The following is a 13574-nucleotide window of genomic DNA, read 5'->3' as shown; positions in this document are numbered from 1 at the left end:
ACCCCTAAACCCACCCCGACCTTTTAAAAGAAATTCCTTACCCTCCCTCACCCTCCCGAACCCCCCAAAAATGTTAAGTTACCCGGTGGTCCAGTGGGGGGGGTTCCCCGGCGTGATCTCCCGCTCTCGGGAATTATTTGGGGGAGGGCGGGAAAACCGGCACACCAAAACAACCCCTAAACCCACCCCGACCTTTTAAAAGAAATTCCTTACCCTCCCCCACCCTCCCAAACCCCCCAAAAACCTTTTACATGTACCTGGTGGTCTAGCGGGGGGTCCGGGAGCCATCCATTCAATCGTGCCGTGAGGGTGCTGCGCTGGAGGTTTCATAATGGCGCCGATCTTCTTTGCCCTTAACTTGTCACAGGGAGCGACCTGCACTCGAATCGTGTTGCCATACGGCCGGCGCCATTTTGAAAATGGCGCCGGCCATATTGCCGTACGGCAACACGATTCGAGTGCAGGAGGTCGTACCCGGACCCCCGCTGGATCCCCAGGGACTTTTGGCCAGCTTGGGGGGGCCTCCTGACCCCCACAAGACTTGCCAAAAGTCCAGCGGGGGTCCGGGAACGACCTCCTGCATTTGAATCGTGTTGCCGTACGGCAATATGGCCATATGGCCGGCGCCATTTTCAAAATGGCGCCGGCCGTACGGCAACACGATTCGAGTGCAGGAGGTCATTCCCGGACCCCCGCTGGACTTTTGGCAAGTCTTGTGGGGGTCAGGAGGCCCCCCCAAGCTGGCCAAAAGTCCCTGGGGGTCCAGCGGGGGTCCGAGAGCGATCTCCTACGCTCGCGACGTCTGGGGACAGGAACCAAAATGGCGCCGGCGCTACCTTTGCCCTGTCATATGACAGGGCAAAGGTAGCGCCGGCGCCATTTCTATCAAATGCAACCCGTGGCCCGAGAGTGGAACATCACACTGGGACCCACCCACTGGACCCCAGGTAATTTAAGACATTTTGGGGGGGTTCGGGAGCGTGGGGGATTTATTTTAAAGGGTCGGGGTGGGTTTTAGGGTTTTTTTAGTGTGCCCGAGAGTGGAAGATCACACCGGGACCCCCCCCCCCACTGGACCCCAGGTAATTTAAGACATTTTGGGGGGGTTCAGGAGGGTGGGGGATTTATTTTAAAGGGTCGGGGTGGGTTTTAGAGTTGTTTTAGTGTGCCGGTTTTCCCACCCTCCCCCGATTTACGATTTACACGATATTTAACAAAACAAAACTGCGACGATCCGATTCCCTCCCCCCCCCCAGCCGAAATCGATCGTTAAGATGATCGATCACATGATTCACATCTCTAGAAAGCAACATTTCTACACTATTGGATGAATTTTCAAAGAGTTACACGTAAAAGTTAGCATCTAAGAACTTAAGTAGTCTATGTCTATCTTTATCTTTACTATGAATTTATGTATCACCTGTTACAGATGCTTTAGGTAATTTACGATAAAACATTCACAATAAAATATACACATAAAATACACAAATAGAAAATCTCATTTGGGGGGGGGGAGGAGCCAAGATGGTGGCTTAATGCCACCATTGCACTGCTCAGCGCTGCAAGAGTTTCCTTTTTCTCTTTTTACCTGTTAAGAGTTACCTCTTGATACCACTAAAGAGAAAGGGGAAAGTAAGAACTTTTCCCTTGGAGCCCCTCTCTCTGTCTGGGCAGCCGTCGATTCAGTATCAGCAATGCCTGGCTGCAGCTACGTATATGGGGTCAGTGGATCCGGCTTCTGTGTGGAGGAGAGCTCACCACAGCTTCATAGGAGGTGTCCCTGAGCCCTCTCGAAGTCACACCACCTCTGTCCACACAGGAGGGGTCACAGCAGCTTCTCGGGCAGAGTACAGGAGAGGTTCCTCGTGCAGCAGACACCAAGGGAGCAGCTGCGCTATGTATCCCTGCACTGGAAGTGCTGGAGACTGTAACAGGGAGACCAGCCGCAGCCGTACCCCTGCTAGGTGAGACACTACAAGGGGAGAGAGGTGGTGAAGAAAGAGGGAAGGAGATAAAGGCTGCGGAGAAAGTCATTTTTTCGATCCAGAAACCATCTGTGGTAACCCTGGAATCATTATGGGACCTTGTTTCAACAATGGGTAATGCTTCTAGTGAGTGCTCCACTAAGAGTAATATTTTGTTGCAACAGTTTGAGACATTTTGTAAAAATAATACGTTACAACATCAGGATAACCAGCAGAAATGTAATCAACTAGAAGAAGAAATACATACTATTAGGGGATTACAAAGCTCTTTAATTCAAGATAGTGGTCTCTTGAATAGAAGAATAGAATTTGTTGAAAATAGAACGAGACACCTGAACCTTTGTTTTTTGAATTTTCCAAGGGTTGTGGGAGAATTGCCACGTTTCTTCTTAAAGAAGAGGTTTCTTCTTGAAATTTTAGAGTTTTCTTCTGATGCAATCCTCCCCTTGGATAAAGTATATTTTTTACCAACTGGATCAAGATATCAAATGCAAGTACCTGCTGTTGATGTGGACAATCTTACAGAGTATCTGGAATCTTCTAACTATGAAGTGGTGGAATGAGCCACGTTGCTGGTTTTGTTCCTAACGGATAGTGATCTAAGTGCCGTTATAAAGAAGTATTTCAAGAAGTCGAATACATCATTTATGAGACAATCTATGAGAATATTTCCGGACTTGGCTAAGACCACACAAGAAAGAAAGAAGGGATTCTTGGCTATGCACCAAGATCCCCTAGCCCTAGGGACATCCTTCTTTCTGAGATATCCATGCAAATGTTTAGTCAAGTATAAAGGAGATAATGTTGTGTTTTTTTTTCACCGGAACAACTTAAAAATGTTATTGATTCCAGGAAAGTGATACCACCTGTTAAGACCGAAGTTAATTGATGAAAATTATAGGTAGCTGTGCTGTCGTAAGCTATGTCTTACCTCTATATGTTTCCTCTTAACCTCCTATATAGGCTAGCCTCCCCCCCCCCCCCCCCATGATTAGGGGGCTAAAGGATCCTGTGATTAAGATTTGTAATAAGAGATTTGTTTCCTTTTGCTGAACTATTTTTGTAAAGTGAAGTATCATATTTCTGAAGCAAAGTGGATTCTTTGTGAAATGTTATTTATGAAATTTCAATAAATAATGCATAAAAAAAGAAAATATACAAATAAAAATGTGACAATGATAAAATCATAAAAACTATAAAAAGGTAAAATAAATAGAACAAAATAATATAAACATATCACTTTTAAATAACATGATATAAGAACTATGTGGACAAAAGTAATCTGATGGATGGCTTTACAGGATTACATAAAAGCTAAATGAAATAATGGATTGTTTTGAATAGGATATCATCCTCAAATCAAAGGGCAAGCTATTCCAGATTTCAGGGATAACCATAGAAAATGCCCTTTTGTGTGTAGTATCCAGTCATCCCACTTTATGTGATGGTATATCCAATAGGGATGTGCAGACAAAAAGTGTTCGTTGATAAGTTTTCGTGGGGTGTCGATTTCGTTCAATATGGACTTATGGAGAATTCCATAAGTTGAGGATCTGTCCATACTTTTCCCGGTTCCCTAAATAAAAATGTAACCCCCCCCCCCACCCTCCTTAATCCCCCCCAAGACTTATCAAAACTCCCTGGTGGTCCAGCGGGGAGTCAGGAAGCCATCCCTGCACTCCTTTGCAATTTCCTCACGGCGCCGATAGCCTGTGTCACAGGGGCTGCCCGTGCTATTGGTCAGCCCCTGTCACATGGTCACGGCGCCATCTTGTGCTTCTACCACGTGACAGGTAGGTCATGTGGCAGGAGGTTGCTCCGGGACCCTCGCTGGACCCAACCGGAACTTTTGGCCAGCTTGGGGGGACCTCCTGACTCCCCCCAAGCTGGCCAAAAGTTCCGGTTGGGTCCAGCGGGGGTCCGGGAGCGGAGGCGCGGAGGAGCACGTGACGCCGACGTGACGCCGACGTCACGTGAATAAGCTTGTGGATTAAGTTGAACCAGTAGATGTGGTGCATTTGGATTTGCGATGGCCCTATCTTCCCTAAATGCCCCTTTAACCCCTCAATTATGTAATGGTCCTACAGACTCCCTCGCAGGCTTCCTGCATCAGATATATTTTAAAAAGGTTTTATTATAAGTTATTGCCTTTATGGCCAAATTCTTTTCAAAATCTTTTTTAGCCTGTCTTATAAATGTTTTACATTTAATTTGTCAATGTTTATGCTTTTTCCTACTTTCATCAGATGGATACTTCTTCTAGTTTTTAAGGAAGATCTTTTACCTCACCAATCATTTGGTCTTCCTTCTACTCTTCTTAATGCATGGAATTGTTAGGATTCGTGGGCTCGTGTGCCCTTGGCCCGAGGTGAGGGTTGGTATCACCTGTGGGGAGGAGCCCCACAGGTCCCCACCGTCGGGAGGCGAGGTCAGCTTTGGTAGGAGATTCAGTAGTGTAGAGGAATGGAGCATCCTGCGTCACAGCCACGTGATTGTAGGTGCAGTAAAGGAAGTACTGTGGGGGATCCCAAGGAGTGGGGTGAGAGACATAGTTCTGGGAGAACACATAGTATACTCACTGAACTGGAGAGGCACGTACCAGAACAAGAACCTCCAAGAGAGGGAAGCACTGGGCAGGCCCCGAGGAGCGGGGAGCATGAGACAGGAACTTCTGGAGGTCCGCAGCGGAGAGCAACCTGAGGGGTGGGGCTGCGCAGCAAGAGAGGCTCTGGCGTGGTGACGTAGGCCAACCTGCAGAGCAGGGAAAGCCCAGGTGAATCTGTGCAGTTGTGACGAAACCAACCCTGGGAGGCGGGGCTGTGCACGATGGAATCTCTGGCAGAGAAACGAGAGCACTACCACGAGGAGTGGGGGTGCTGAGTAGAGTCACTGAAACAGAACTGAAGCGCTGACCAGAGGATCGGGGGAAGCACAGGCACAGTCTCTGTATAGATCATATGTGCTACCCGAGGAGAGGGGAGGCACAGGTACAGTCTTTGTTGTAGAAGGTAGGCACTGCCCCAAGGAACAGGGAAGCATGGGTCCAGACTCCAAGCAGAAGGTGGTTCCAAGGGGTGACCCTGGGGAGCAGGGAGGCTGATAGGCAGGAGCTCTGGGATGTGCAGGGCTAGCCCAAGGAGCAGGGGAAGCCAGGAGACAGAGTGTCATACAAGAGCGCAGCAGGGCCCCCGAGGAGCGAGTACCTGAGCAGAGACCAGAGGCAGGTAGAACCGATACAGGAACCCCGGGTCCTAGAAGCCAGAAGCAGGTATCGGAAGAGAAGGAACTCGTTGGCAAGTCAGCTAGCAAGGGATGTAGGCGGTGCTTAAGAATCCCGGGCTAGTGATGTCATCAGCCAGGGATGCCCCTGAGGTTCCCGCCCTTGGGTCTTCAAAGGAGAGGCTGGTGGCTCTCGTAAGCCTAGGAAGGCCCGGAGCTGGTGTGGGTGTCCCAGATGCCATGAGAAGTCCTGGGAACCCAGAGGAATGCGGCAGTAGCAGCTAGCCTCAGCCGCGAGTAGGCCCAGAGACGAGAGCAGAGCAGTACATGAAGTGAGTTGCATTGGTTGCAACCATCTGCGACCGATGGTCATAACATGAATACATCTGGACGACTTCTAAGATAAATGTCCATTCCTCTTGCACACTCTTAAACTTTATAGCTGCACCTTTCATTTTTTTTTATTTTTCTTATTTTATCAAAGTTTCCCTTCTGAAAGTTTAGCAATAGCACTGTAGATTTACTTATTGTCCACCTTCCAATCATTATTTCAAATGTTATCATGTTATGATCACTATTGCCAAGTGGCGCCACCACTGTTATCTCTCTCACCAAATCCTATGCTCCATTAAGAATAAGATCTAAACTGGCTCCCTCTCTTGTTGGTCCCTGAACCAATTTCTCCATAAATCTGTCATGTATTCCATCCAGGAACTTTATCTGTCTAGCATGTTCTATTATTACATTTTATTACAGACAAAAAACCACTAACATTGTTCTATCAAATTATCAAACACTACAAGAACAAGCTTTTTCGAAAGTAGCCTTTCCAATATGCCCAGTATTCTACTGTTTACCTAATACCTAAAGTACACGAGTATGGTAAAACCCCAGGTAGACCTATTGTATTCTCCTGTGGATCATTATTGGAACCATTATCCATTTATGTAGATATTTTTCTACCGAACTTTGTTTTTCAACTTCCCTCATACAGCAGAGATTTGGGACACATTATAACCATGTTAGAACAATTAGAAGTCCCTATATCGAATTTATTGATGGTCACCATCGATATAGCTTCTCTTTATACTAGTATCCCACAGGATAGGGCTACTGAAATTGCACAATTGTTTCTGGAACAAAGAGCAGAACTAGTCTGGGTGCCCACCAATTTTTAATAGATCTTTTGTCAATAGCCATGAATAAGAATTTTAGTTTCAATCAGACTTTTTATCATCAGTTTAAGGGAGTCACCATGGGGGCCTCGATAGCCCCTGATATTGCGAATGTATATGTAGGCATGTTTGAGAAACAGATATTTACAGATTGGGCATATAAAAACAATATATTACTTTGGAAGTATTGATGACATTCTTTTATTATGGCCTGGAGAAGAGATGGACTTATTAGCTTTTTAGAATTGGTTGAATACACAGGATCCTAATTTAAAGTTTTCTTTTAATATGAATAAGGCAGTGATACAATTTTTGGATACATCTATCAAATATTATAGTGAGTGGTTTCAATTTTCTATTTTTAGGAAAAAGACAGATAGGAATACATTATTGCACTACACTATTTGTCACCCTGAGAAACAGACAAAATTTACCAGTGGGCCAGTTTTTAAGATTGAGAAAACTGTGCTCTATTACAGAAGAGTATCAGGATAGAGCTACAGAAATGTTTCAGAGATTTAGGAATAGAAGACTTCCAACTAAGAGTTTGAAATGTTCCTATAAAAGAAGAAAGTGGGCTAACTGAGAATTATTGTTACATTCCGCTCCTTTGAGTGGGGCTAAATGACTGGTGTGTGACCTCCCCTTTTTCCCGATAATTTGGAAAGTACAGCAGAGTATTAGAACTCATTGGGATATCTTACACTTTCATTCTGTATTTCAGGAGAGTACCATTTTTGCTCTAACACGAGCAAAAGATTTGAGAGATAAACTGGTTTGCTCCAGTTATAGGAGACAGATAGGGGAGAATTAAAGGGTCATTTCAAATATGGACACTGAAATGTATGCCAATTTTTATTTGATGGAAATACCAGTTGTCACCATTTTCATTTGATGTCTGTGGGCCGGATTTTAAAAGGGTTACGCGCTTGCTTTTCACTTGACAGGGATAATTTGGAAACTTGCAGCTCAGGTGATTCTTTGCTTATAGGCAAAAGGACTACTTTTGCTTTTATTGGAACCTCTCTGTTGGGATTCCCTAACTCTCCTGTTTCATTAACATCCTTCGAAGATACCTCCCTCCAAACCATGTGCTGCTGAGCAAATGTTGGCTTTCCCCTTTGTTCTAGTTTAAAAGCTGCTCTATCTCCTTTTCAAAGGTTAGCGCCAGCAGTCTGGTTCCACCCTGGTTTAGGTAGAGCCCATCCCTTCAGAAAAGACCCCTCCCCCTTCCCCAAAATGGTCCCCAGTTTTTTACAAAACTGAATCCTTCTTCCTTGCACCATTGTCTCGTCCACACATTGAGACTCCAGAGATCTGCCTGCCACTGGTGACCTGCGTGTGGAACAGGGAGCATTTCAAAGAATACTACCCTGAAGGTTCTGGATTTCAGCTTTCTACCTAAGAGCCTAAATTTGGCTTCCAGAACCTCTCTCCCACATTTTCCTATGTCGTTGGTACCCACATGTACCATGACAGCCAGTTCCTCCCCAGCAATGTCTAAAATCTTATCTAGGTGATGTGTGAAGTCCGCCACCTTCGCACCAGGCAGGCATGTTACCAGGCGATTCTCCCACCCACCAGCTACTAGGGGTGTGCATTCGGATTGACCGCATTAGTAAAACGCAACTCATATTTTTTTTTTACTTAAAAAATTGATTCGACATAAACGATCGGATTTCCCACATATCGAACATAGATATGTTCGATATGTGGGAAATCGCGATTGTTGAGCCAAAATAAAAATATAAACCCCCTCACCCTCCTTAATCCCCCCCCCCCCCCCGACTTACCACAACTCCCTGGTGATGGAGCGAGGAGTGAGGACGCCATTTCTGCAATCCTTGGCGAGAAGCATGTGACGTCGGTGGCACGTCGAGTGACGCGGCATCACGTGATTCCCGGCTCGTTCGCGCCGGACGGCTCGTTCGGCCCAAAAAGAACTTTTGGCCAGCTTGGGGGGGTCAGGAGGCCCCCCCAAGCTGGCCAAAAGTTCTTTTTGGGCCGAACGAGCCGTCCGGCGCGAACGAGCCGGGAATCACGTGATGCCGCGTCACTCGACGTGCCACCGACGTCACATGCTTCTCGCCAAGGATTGCAGAAATGACGTCCTCACTCCTCGCTCGATCACCAGGGAGTTGTGGTAAGTCTGGGGGGGGGATTAAGGAGGGTGAGGGGGTTTAAATTTTTTTTTTGCACATATGTACATATACCCAACTCATTGGATTTTTTTTATGTCCATATTGGCCGCAAGTGGGACCCCCTTTCGGACATAAAAAATATGAACATAAAATTTTGCTCTGCACATCCCTACCAGCTACCTAGCTATGTACATTCCTAATAATTGAATCACCCACTATCAGAATGGACTTAGCCCTTCCTTCCTGTGCATTAACCCTGGGAGAAACATCCTCAGTGCGAGAAGAGAATGCATTACCTGGAAAGCAGGTCCTTGCTACAGGATCACTTCCTTACTGCACCAGATTGATACTCTCTGACCAGGAGACCTTCCTCCTCCGAGGCAGTACTAAGGCTGCCAGACTGGAGTTGGGACTTGGCTATTATGTCCCTGAAGATGCCATCTATAAACCTCTCTGTCTGACTCAGCTTTCCCAGTTCTGCCACTCTAGCCTCCAGAGATCTGACTCATTCTCTGAGATCCAGGAGCTCTTTCCACCTGGTTCACACATACAACCTCTCACCAATGGGTAAAATATCATACATGTGACATTTGATGCAGAAGACTGGTAGGCCCCCCTTTTTTTTTCCTTCCTTTGACTAGCTTTTTATAACAAATACATAAACTCTAAGCTTTTTCCTACTTTTGGTTATCTTTTTATACAAATACACAAGCTCTAAGCTTTTTTCCTACATTTGGCTAGCTTTTTTATAGCAAATACATACATACTCACTAAAGAATATACCCCATCAGTTTACCTCACCCAAAACTTTTTTAAGTTTTAAAATTTCCCAAAACAATACATACCGATCCTCTTCAGCTACCAGCAAGATAATGCTTTCCTCCCAGTGTTCCCACCTATATATGTCAGTATCTATGGTAACTGGTATTCCCTCACTTACACACTATGAATGCTATTTATAAAGCATCCCCATCCCTTGCATAAAGAGTATGAACATGTTAACATGCATGTCAATAGGTTTTTCTATAATGATATGTCCATGTTCATAACATTATGTTAAGTGTGTAAGTGAGATGTTTTATGAGCCAGATGCAAATCAATTTTATGTTTATGGGGAAATGCTCCCATTTTGTGCTTATGGGTAAAATGCTTCTTACTTCTGGCTCATTTTCTGGACGCAGATGCTTTATTGAGCTGCTAGAATGCTGAAGCACTTACTGATCGCTGAAGCATCCATGTAGCAATGCACCTACTAGGCAACAATACATAATGTACTTTTTGTTTATTGATGTGTCAAGGCCCAGTGCATTGATGTGCCAATGTATCTTCATAGTTGCACAATATCACAATGAACATTGCAGTATATACGCTCATGTGTCAAGCTGTCTTCCAGTTACTAATGTCCCCAAAAGTCTCCGTAGTGATTGAATATTACTTTGAACATTGTCATGTATCCATTTCTATATTGATGGGTATTCACTGTTAAGCTATACATCTATTAACATCTGTTAAAACCATCCACAAAAATTTCCATGCTGATATCCTGCTATGTTTGAGACTTGAGTATGCCAAGATGTGCCTACCATTCCGAGTAGCAGAACACAATGGGGCAGATTTTCAAAGGGTATGTTACGCGCGTAACCCCCGAAAAGCTGCCCCAAGCTGCCCCTGCATTTGCCGAGCCTATCTTGCATAGGCTCGGCGGCACGCACAAGCCCTGGGACGCACGTGTGTCCTGGGGCTTCGAAAAAGGGATGCTCTGGGGCGGGGCCATGGGTGGGGTGCCGGCCCGGGGGCATTCCGTGGGCGGGCCCGAGGCCACCGGAACAGCCGCCGTGCTGGGGGATGGCACGCCGGCAGCATAACTTTCTGGATAAAGTTAAGGAGGGGGTTTTAGATAGGGCTGGGGGGTGGAAGGAAAGTTCCCTCTGAGGCCGCTCCGATTTCAGAGCGGCCTCGGAGGGAACGGAGGAAGGCTGAGCTGCTCGGCGCACGCAAGTTGCACAATTGTGCACCCCCTTGCGTGCGCCGACCCTGGATTTTATAACATGTGAGCTGCAGCGCGCGCATGTTATAAAATCGGGTGTAGATTTGTTCGCGCTGGGTTGTGCAAACAAATCTACGCCCGCACGCAGGTTTAAAGATCTGCCCCAATGGTTTTTGTAAGATTTGTATTTACTCTGCATGTGCAAATGGCAACTTTTAATACCAAAATTTTTTTAAATGCAAATTTAGAATTTTCAAAACACCAGAAAATTAAAGTTTAAATGGTGCAAAATTTGAGTTCAACTTTCAAGGTGCTTCTTGAGCTATGCAAGCCATAAAAAAGACAATATTTTTTTCAAGCTGAATATTTTAACGTTGTTTGCACTCGCCAATTCAAGAACATTTTGAGGGGGAGTTGAGAGGAAAGGTTTTGTGATGGTAATCTAACAATGTGTATGCACATTCTTTATCATAAACATTGTAAATCACTGGTGGGAGAGGAAAGGTGATTTCATACTAAAGCAAAACAGTACTACACTTGCAAGACTGTCTTACCAGTTAAAATTTCAGACAAATATAAAGTAGACACATATTTATTAAAATAAAGTAAGAAACCACACTTTTAAAACAATCCTGTAGCTGAAAGCGCATCATGTTGATTTCAAATCTAAGCCTGACTAAACGATTGAAAAAAAGATCTTGTTTCACAATGTCTGCAAGTCATTCAACCACTAACCTCTCTACACCAAGCATGACGTGCCAACCAAAATATGTCAAGATTACTTGTGCTCAATAAAATCTCTAAACCAAATGACATACAGCGTGTACTTCATCACTGATGTATTTCCATGAATTAAGGAATATATAGGGCCCAATTCACCGAAACTAAAGACTTAAGAACATTTCTGCCAGATATTTATTGACTTTGGCAAATAAAAATAATCAGATCCTAAGTTTTAAAGAAAAGAACATACATAGTTCAAAAAAATGAATGACCCTCCTCAGTGAGGGTTTTTACATCAGTCCCCTACTTTAGAATCATTTGTAATATTACCAATGACATTAGACAATCCATGAGCTTCATTTTCCATAACCAGAGCTGATCTCCTAATATCACCAACTTCTTCAACTGAGGATGAGAAATGAGCATGCTTTATGTTTGTATCAGTATTGATGGATTTAAAATAAATAAATATGGACTATCTTTTGCTGATTTGTCTTGTCTGTTTTATCTGTATTGTTGGTTTCTAATCTATGATCTATAGTTTTGGTTGGGTAGGCAGTATAAAAGAATTTCAAATAAATAAATAGATAAATAAATATATAAATAAATGTTCTCACACGACGTAAGTGTTGCGGTCCCGGTCGCGACCGGGGTCTTACCTTCTCTTCTCCCCCAGTCCCGGCGGCGCAAACATCGACGGCGTCCCCGCGGAGGCCGCCGTGGGAACGCCCTTTCTCTAGGCGCGCGCGCGCGGGAGGGGCACTGAAATAGCCCACTTCCCGCCGTGCGATGCTCCGCCCCTTCTGCTGACGTCAGACGCTGGGGGGGATTTAACCCCGGTGTCTGCACTTACTCAGGACCTTGCAACCGGGTCCCTCCTTGGTCCCTAGTTGCTCCTGGCCACGAGGTGTCCAGCTACAGAGTCTGCCTGCCTGCTTCAGAGTCTCCCTGCTTGCCTGCTACCGTACCTGCCTGCTTGCCTGCTACGTTGCCCGCTTGCTCCAGTGGCTGGGCCCCTACGGGCTCCTCCTGGGGGGGCTCCGGTCTCTGTTCCAGTTCCGAGTCTTGCCACAGTTCCAGCCTTGTTCCAGTTCCGAGTCTTGCCACAGTTCCTGCCTGGTTCCAGTTCCGAGTCTTGCCTGTTCCTGTCTGGTTCCAGCTCCAGCCCACTTCAGTTCCTGCTTGAGTCTGGATCCCTGCCTGCCTGCTCCAGTTCCGGCTTCCGTAATCACCTAAGTCCCAGCGGCTGGGCTCCTAATGGCTCCTCCTGGGGGAGTACCGGCTTCCAGGGTGAAGTTCACCTCCAGCTCCTGCCTGGTATCCGCTAGGGATGTGAATCGTTTTAGGACGATTAAAATTATCGTCCGATAATTTTAATATCGTCTTAAACCGTTATGGAACACAATACAATACAGATTCTAACGATTTATCGTTATAAATCGTTAGAATCGTGAGCCGGCACACTAAAACCCCCTAAAACCCACCCCCGACCCTTTAAATTAAATCCCCCACCCTCCCGAACCCCCCCCAAATAACTTAAATAACCTGCGGGTCCAGCGGCGGTCCGGAACGGCAGCGGTCCGGAACGGGCTCCTGCTCCTCAATCTTGTCGTCTTCAGCCGGCGCCATTTTCCAAAATGGCGCCGAAAAATGGCGGCGGCCATAGACGAAAAAGATTGGACGGCAGGAGGTCCTTCCGGACCCCCGCTGGACTTTTGGCAAGTCTCGTGGGGGTCAGGGAGCGATTTCCCGCCGCGATTTCCCGCCGCGAATTGTTTTCGTACGGAAAATGGCGCCGGCAGGAGATCGACTGCAGGAGGTCGTTCAGCGAGGCGCCGGAACCCTCGCTGAACGACCTCCTGCAGTCGATCTCCTGCCGGCGCCATTTTCCATACGGAAAATGGCGCCGGCCATACGCGTATGACCGGCGCCATTTTCCGTACGAAAACGATTCGCGGCGGGAAATCGCTCCCTGACCCCGCTGGACCTCCAGGAACTTTTGGCCAGCTTGTGGGGGGCCTCCTGACCCCCACGAGACTTGCCAAAAGTCCAGCGGGGGTCCGGAAGGACCTCCTGCCGTCCAATCTTTTTCGTCTATGGCCGCCGCCATTTTTCGGCGCCATTTTGGAAAATGGCGCCGGCTGAAGACGACAAGATTGAGGAGCAGGAGCCCGTTCCGGACCGCTGCCGTTCCGGACCGCCGCTGGAACCCGCAGGTTATTTAAGTTATTTGGGGGGGGGTTCGGGAGGGTGGGGGATTTAATTTAAAGGGTCGGGGGTGGGTTTTAGGGGGTTTTAATGTGCCGGTTTTTTCGATTTTTCGATTTTTAACGATTTTTAACGA

The sequence above is a fragment of the Rhinatrema bivittatum genome, chromosome 1 (genome assembly GCF_901001135.1).
Source record: "Rhinatrema bivittatum chromosome 1, aRhiBiv1.1, whole genome shotgun sequence".
Taxonomy (NCBI): Eukaryota; Metazoa; Chordata; class Amphibia; order Gymnophiona; family Rhinatrematidae; genus Rhinatrema; species Rhinatrema bivittatum.
Note: the sequence above shows the minus strand (reverse complement) of the source record.